This window comes from Pinus tabuliformis, chromosome 9, assembly GCF_031772625.1.
Source record: "Pinus tabuliformis cultivar Carrire ecotype Pingquan chromosome 9, CPIR1, whole genome shotgun sequence".
NCBI classification, from domain to species: Eukaryota; Viridiplantae; Streptophyta; class Pinopsida; order Pinales; family Pinaceae; genus Pinus; species Pinus tabuliformis.
The window spans coordinates 820,418,948-820,426,794 of NC_142307.1; positions in this window are offsets into that span (position 1 = coordinate 820,418,948).

Genomic DNA, 7,847 nt, shown 5'->3' on the forward strand with positions numbered 1-7,847 from the left:
AACACAAGATAGGTATGGTAAAGATTTAAGGCGAAGATCATGTGGTTTGAAGTAAAAAATATTAAACTTTTAACAAAAAAGTTATTAGAATCGAATTCAAGCTTCTGTGATCTATAATTTAATTTGGAAACAATTTCAGAAGAAATCAAATTGGTAGATTTAGGCCTACGCGTTTTGAATCAACTAGTGTGGTTCATCATCATTGGTTGGTTCGAAACGCGTTGGCCTAAATCTACCAATGTGATTTATTCTTAAATTGTTTCAAAAAAAAAATGGTATTATTAATATTTTTTCAATATTAATTTTAAGGGGATAAGAGTTTATTAGTAAAGGGGTTTGAGAACTTTCATGGTTAAATACATGAAAGTTGATAAGAAAAATATATATATAAATGATAAACTATAGTTTCAAATAAGGGGAAAATCTTTTTAACATTTTTCAAAGACATAATAATGGGAGTAGACAATGAAGATTGGTTTATTAAAGTCAGCCATGTAGAAACTAGACCAAAGGGACGGTGCTTATAAAAGATGGTTGAAAACCATTATTATGAGGTTACCTCAAGAAAAGTTAAGAATTGCTACATATACACAAAATACAATGTTGTTATTAGTATATTTATGTAGATCTAAACATCAAAGGAAACTATAACCTAGTGGGTGAGCACCATATGCAAACGCAAAGGGTAGTTGGCCTAAAATTTGGCTCTAAGGGATTCTATATTACTATATTTAGTACCATGGAGGACTATGAAAGAATATTCAAAGAGACACCCTAATCCTTCCACTTTTATAATCTCCACCTAAACCATTGGATAGAAAAATTAACTTACGAAAATAGGATTTCACATAGGCACCAATTTGGATTCACATGTACTCACTCTTGTAAGAATAATTAGAGGAAGCGACCCTTGTAGGGATTAGAAACATAATATGCATCTTCATCAAGACCTCAAAATTCACTAAGAAAATCATACAAATTTGTTATACCTACTATATGTATACATCAATGTTTCTTGAGTTGTATTAGACTCAATTTGTATCAACTTACAAGATATCGAATGGATCCAAACCATAAACCATGAATATGTACCTTTTACATGTTAAAATTATTGAAAATGGCAACAAGAAAATCTTGATCTAATTTTCCCTTGAATTAAATTAGGAAAAAAATGTAATTCCACATGATAAGACAACAAGAATGAGTTAACTAAGTTAATTTCACTTAGTTGGCTCAGTTAATTTGAGTTGAGGACCTAACTTGAGTCATGTAGAGTGGTTCCTAAATGTTAAGAGCCCAGGTTGAGTTTAATTTGAGTTGTAATAGTTTAATTTAGATAAATTGAGTTAATGTGAGTTAAGCTAGTTCTAGCTATTGGAGGAACTAGTAGGAGGTATAGCACCGGGATGCAACTTCATGTGTTCAACCAGTTAATTGATAAATCAACCATAATTAACTCATGCATGCATGAAATTCGAGCTATCTAGTTGAGATTGGAGTTCAAGGGCATTGTACTATCAGTTGTATAGCTTTCCGAGTTGTACAAGTGGTGCATGCAATCAGAGAAGGGCCTGTAGGGATTGGACAATTTAGGATGGGGATTTCCCTAATTAATAGGGGGATAATTCCTTGAGAAACAGTCCAAGGAAATAGGAGCTTGGCAGGACACATAATTGTCTAATTATTGGCCAAAGTCAGCTTGTGATGTAGTGAGATAGATTGTACTAGTGCAGAGGTTTCTCAGGCATGATCAAGCATTACAAATCTTCTTTATTTTTCTGATCAAATGCAATATATAGATAGGAAGGGGTTTTGAGCAACACATTTCCCCTTAGATAAATCTTTGAGCATATGTGATTGAATCGTGTCTCATGTTTTGTGATTTCTCGATCGATTAATTGTTTTCATTGATGAGTAGAGTAGATTCAAGTCTTTTGTTTGAGAAAATTACATATGAAGTTTGAATCTACAAGGAATTTATACATGGTATCAGAGCAGGAATCACAATAGAAGAGAAGAATTTGAGTTTGTATTTGCAGCTAAATCGAATTTGCAAGACCATTATTTAGAGCTAACAGGATGTTGTTCTATGGATTGAGACTCAAGTATGCCTTTGAGGGTATCTCAAATTATATTTATTGGAAGGATGGGATGGAGGAAGGGTTGGAATATAACAGGAGAAAGGAATTCATAGAAAATGATATTCCTAAGCCTCCAACAACTAATGCTTAAGATATGGCAGAGTGGAAGAAATGTTTGGAAAAGGTGAGGAGGATCATACTAGAAGGAATTCAAGATCATATTGTCTTGAATATCCATGGGAAGGATACCCCATATGCAATGTGGCAAGCCTTGATAGACTTGTTTCGTAATAGTAGTGACCACAAGAAGTTGGTATTGAAGGACAATCTTCAGAAGATCAAGGTGGAGAAGGGCAACACAATACCACAATACATGAGTAAGTTCATCCAATGTCAGGATGAACTTGGGATTTTTGGGATTACAGTGGTCAAAGATGATCTGGTAAGCCTAGCACTTATAGGACTTCCCAAGAGCTGGCACAACTGCCAGGATTCGGTAAATGGGAGGGAGAAGCTACCAAATTGGGAGTGATTGTGGTCCGACTTGGTGCAAGAAGAGATAAGGTGGAATACCAGAGATGGAACCTCATCCAAGAATGATGAGGAGGAGAATTTTGCTTTAGCTGGAAAGGAAAAGAAAGGGAAAGGGAAGAAATCCCAATCCAAATGAGATTTTGGTTAGGCGGGAAAGAAGAAAGACTTGTCAAAGATAAAATGTTTTCACTGTCATGCATTGTGACACTATGCCACGAAGTTTCTCCATAAGAAGGCCAACAAGAATCCCTTAGGAGGAGCAGCAGGTGAAGCTCTAACTCCACAATTTGAGTTTCATTTCACACTCATTGCATGCATGGTAACATTGGTGATGGGTAGTGTGTGGTACCTAGTGATGAGCCCCAGAAATGGGTAACTATATGGGCTCATTCTGCCTATTATTTTCATTTAAGCTACCATTCTCCATAGTTTTGTGCATGTTTTTGAATATATTTATGTTAATTGAGTGAATGGGGATAGTCACTTTACCACAAAGTCTAATGAGTGTTTATTGCATATTTTTGGACATTTTTGGACCAAGACCAGGCATTTATGAGCAAATTGGCAGCCAAACTCGAAGAAACAAGGCTGAGGACTTATAGGAGGGGTGTCTCCTGCATTAAATGACCCCTTCCTTGAGTTCTCCATCAACATCTCGGAGTTCAACAGCCCACAAAAGATGATTCCAAGGGGCAGCCGAGCAGGTCTAGTGAAGTTGCTATTATCTACAGTTTTAGGCAGTCGAGTTCCTAAAGTTTAGGAGGAATGTTGGGAGTTCTCACTTGTATAAATAAGAAGGATTCAATCCTTAGTAGGTTATCCATTTGATAGTCTATTTTCACACTTTAGTGCAGTCATGTACTCAGCTCATTTTCGAGCTCTTTTTGCAGACAGTTTGGTGATGTAACTATTATTTTTTTATCAATGAAGATGAATCTAGCTTTGAACCAGCACTTATCTTTCCTAGGGGGTTGTAGCTCTTGGGGTTGGGCCCAACCCAAGTGCCCAACACCTCCTTTGTGTATTTATATATTTTTTCTTTCATTCATGAAATAACTTATGTTGTTTAAGTTAAATCTTGCTTTGTTACTTAGGTTGTTTTTTATGATTAGAATAGTTGTTCTTGCTTCAGGTTGATTAGATAGTTTGCTGCAATAATAGAAAAAGATCCACAAAAAGGCTACCAAGTAGGCCTTGATCTCCTTTCTCCCTCCTTGGGACCATGAATTGAGACCAAGGCACTCTTGCTGCCACCAAAACACTGTTTTTGCTTTCCAATGCAATTGCTAGTGTGAGATTTCGAGTTGGAGAAGTTGATATCAGTTGTGTTTACATGCTTAGATCTATTCTTTCTCAGTTTCCATGGCTTTCTTGCATAACTTCCTGTCCATAAAGTTCTATTCAGCACTTTTCTAGTTTTTTGGTCAGAATTAGGTTAAATAGGTAAAACTTTGTCTTTTTAGTTCTTTCTTGGGACAGTTTTGAAGAGTAAGTGTGTAGCTCACTTGTAGAACACTCCAGCTTATCATTCTTCCATTACAAAACCTGCTCCATTACATCTCTCAAGATTTCCTCTACTCATTCACCATACTTTCCCAAACTGCCCTAATTTCTACGTTCTTGTGCAAAATTGCTTCCTTGACCTTTGAACAAATCCAACCATCTCTTTCATGTCTGATCTTCATTAACAAAGTCCTAGACCCTTTGACACCCCCATCCAGCATTTATTCCCCTTTTCCTACCATTTTTCCACCTTCAAACCTCCAAAAACCACTTTCGGCCTCCTCCTGTAGAACCTCCTGTAGAACTCCCTGTAGATTTCCTGCAGTCTCCGGTAGAAGTTCATGCAAGTGATTTTTCGAAGTCTGATCACAGTGGAAGTCTCCAGAAGGGTACTAGGGACTCCTTAGGTCCTCTCCACACCTTCCCAACCTCCTGCAAAAGCCAACTCCATCTCCCTTCGCCACCAAACCTCTGCACAGTCACAAATAGTTAAAACACAAGCATAATAATTCTACATAAAATTGCTCAAAAGTACAAAAAGATGATTTTTCCATATTTTCCTTCAGAAGTAGCTTGAATACATGCATTTTACCTTTTCAGTAGTCAATGGCATCCATTTCAGTAGTTTCATCTCTTTTCTTGCAAAAGTAGGGTTAGTGGGTAAAATTAGGGTTTGTTAGGGTTTGTGTTTCCTTTCAGCTTTCATCTTCTTTCTGCAAGTAGACTAGCCTCTTTTGAGTTAACTTTCTTCCATTATAGTTAAAATATTCTTCTGAGAACTCATAGAAGTTGGCTTAAGCTCATAGCGAACTTGTGCCAGTTGATCAAGTGACAGCCTGCAGTAAGAGCTAGTACTTGTGCATATAGCACTGTCGCTTCCAAGTTTGTTACGAACTACCAGTTTGATAAAAGTAAAGTAAGGAGTCCTAGGAGTTGCAGCATCATTGCTGCAATACTGGAGCTCACCATCTTGTTGGCACCGTTTCTGGGGAAGCATCAGAGTATTTTATGATTACTGCTTTTCTTCTATTTTCTACTGCAACATTCTACTAAGTAGTTTATTTCAGCAAGAGTAGAGTAGTTGTTTCATTTCAATTCTGCAAGTGTAGATTAGCCATTTCCTACTTTCATTTCAATTCCGCAATTTCATTTCAGCAAGCATAGATTAGCTAATTCCTGCTTTCATTTCAATTCTGCAATTTCATTTCAGCAAAATAGATTAGTCCTTTCCTGCTTTCATTGCAATTCTGCAATTTCATTTCAGCAAAATAGATTAGTCCTTTCCTGCTTTCATTTCAATTCTGCAATTTCATTTCAGCAAAATAGATTAGTCATTTCCTGCTTTCATTTCAATTCTGCATTTTCATTTCAGTAAGATAGAATTTAGTTAGTTGCAATTTGTTGTTCAATCCATTTCAGTTTTTGCAGGTACAAGCAGAAAAAGAAACAAAAAATTACCCAAAAAGAGATTTCCTTTCATGCCTCATAGGAACAGAGACAATTCAGGAAAATTCCTACCCAACACCCCCACCACATCACTGAGTCACCCTTCTCTCTTCTTTGGTGGCAGTGATCCAGAAGAACCTATAGGTGAACCTATAAAGATATATGAAGATCCTATAACAAAAGAAGAGAAAGAAACCATTCCTCCTAAGACCATGGCTGAAAACAAAAACATTAGAGGAAATGGGGAGAGAATAGAAGGTGCCTTTCCCATCTGAGAGACCAATGGGGACACAAAGATGAAAAACATAAGTCCCTCAACCTTACCTCACTTCCATGGATTGACTATTGAAGACTCTGATACCTTCTTGTTTGAGTTTGTTGTCCTTTGTCGAACCTATGACTATGCAGAAGACGAGCAAAAGTTGAAACCATTTCCCTTTACCCTTAAGGATGAAGCACTATGCTAGTTCATGGGGTTACCTAGAAATAATATCACAACTTGGGCTCAGATGCAGCAAGCCTTTAACAACAAATACCAGGACTACTTTAGGTCAAAGGATACAAAGGAAGAAATCTTTCGAATGACCATGGGAAGTGATGAATCTTTAGAAGACTATGAAGAGAGGTTTCAACTCAGTTATAAAAGGGCCAGGTGCGCACTTGACCCCAAACCTCTGAAGTTGGTTCTGCTCAGAGGAGTCCATGAGGACCTTCTAGATACCCTCCATTTGCTGGCTAGGGGAGACATCTACCAGCTACCTTATGATGACATAAAGACTGTGTTTAGAAACCATTCTAGGGCAGCTAGAAAAAGCGGTAGGGGAAGTCAACTTTCAGCCAGTACCCCCTTATCTAGTTCACTCCTTAAAAAACAAATTTGCAAATCAGATGGAATATTTCAAAAGCGAGATGAGACAGACTATTGCCATGCAAATAAATACCTTGTAAATCCAAAAGAAGGAAGAGGAAGCCGAGAGGGCTTTGGCCATCTTTTGTCCCAGGTGCACTAGAAAGCATCCTAGGAACGAATGTCTATTGCACTCCGTAGAAGTGTGTTTTGTCTGTGAAGAAGACCATCCTACAAATTAGTGCCCTTCCTTACCCGGATTTAAAGCTATGTACCAAGGGGCTGAAGGAGCCACTTAACCACTCTACTTCATGAACCAAAGGAGGCCACATGGACCCAGACCTTACCAACAGGGAATGAAAGGGACATCCCAGACTTATTACAACCCTAATCAAGCCACTCCCATGCCTTCTTGGGGTCCCCCTACTCATCCTTCCTAATCCACACCCCCTCCTTGGTCGTATCCATCTCAATACCATACTCAACTAGCTGCTCATTCGTTTCATTCTCACACTCAGCTACAACCTCAGTGGAATGCACCTCATCAGGGGTGGAGGCCCCAATACAACTCTACTCCTGCTCTTTTGCCTCCACCACCTGCTCAACTACAACCATTACCTCTTGCTCCTCCAAGACAACCCCAAATACCTACTCAACCAAACCTGAACCCCAATAACAGACAAGCCCAACAGGTATATACTGGAGAAATAGCATGCCCTACCTATGCTGTGGAGATTCAGGAGCTCAACCTACGATCTAGGAAGGTCCTCCCAGATAGCCAACCTCCTCCTAAGGAGGATAAGGAAGAGAAATAGGAAAGTGAACCAAAATCCATTCCACCCTTTCCTGAGAGACTAACTGGAACCACACAACCAACCCCAGAAGAAATTGAACTTCTGGGAGAACTAAAATAATTATGTGTAAAAATACCACTTCTCCAGGCCATAAAAAATGTACCAATCTACAACAAGTTGATCAAAGAGAAGTGTTTTAGGCACCCAGGCAGGCGCAAGAGAGATGCCCCAACTATCAATGTCATAGGACAACTGTTCGACTTGATGTTGGGAAAGGTAATCTGTCCAAAATATCTGGAACCTGGGAGTCCTATAGTCGATGTCCACATCAATGGCACCATAATCCCCCACACCTTGATTGATCTAGGGGCTGCCATTAACATAATGACTAGGGATACTATGCTCAAACTCAACCTTCAGGGTTCCCTAAGAAAGACCTCAATAGTACTGCAGTTGGCAGACTACTCCACTATGACTCCTGAGGGGATTGTGGAAGATGTCATGGTCTCCATTGATTCCTGGGAGTACCCTGCTGACTTCTTGGTTCTTCAGCCAAAGGCAAAGCTCACTGGGTATCCTCTCATCTTGGGAAGGCCTTGGTTAGCTACTACAGATGCTTACATCAGTTGTCGAGCTGGGAGC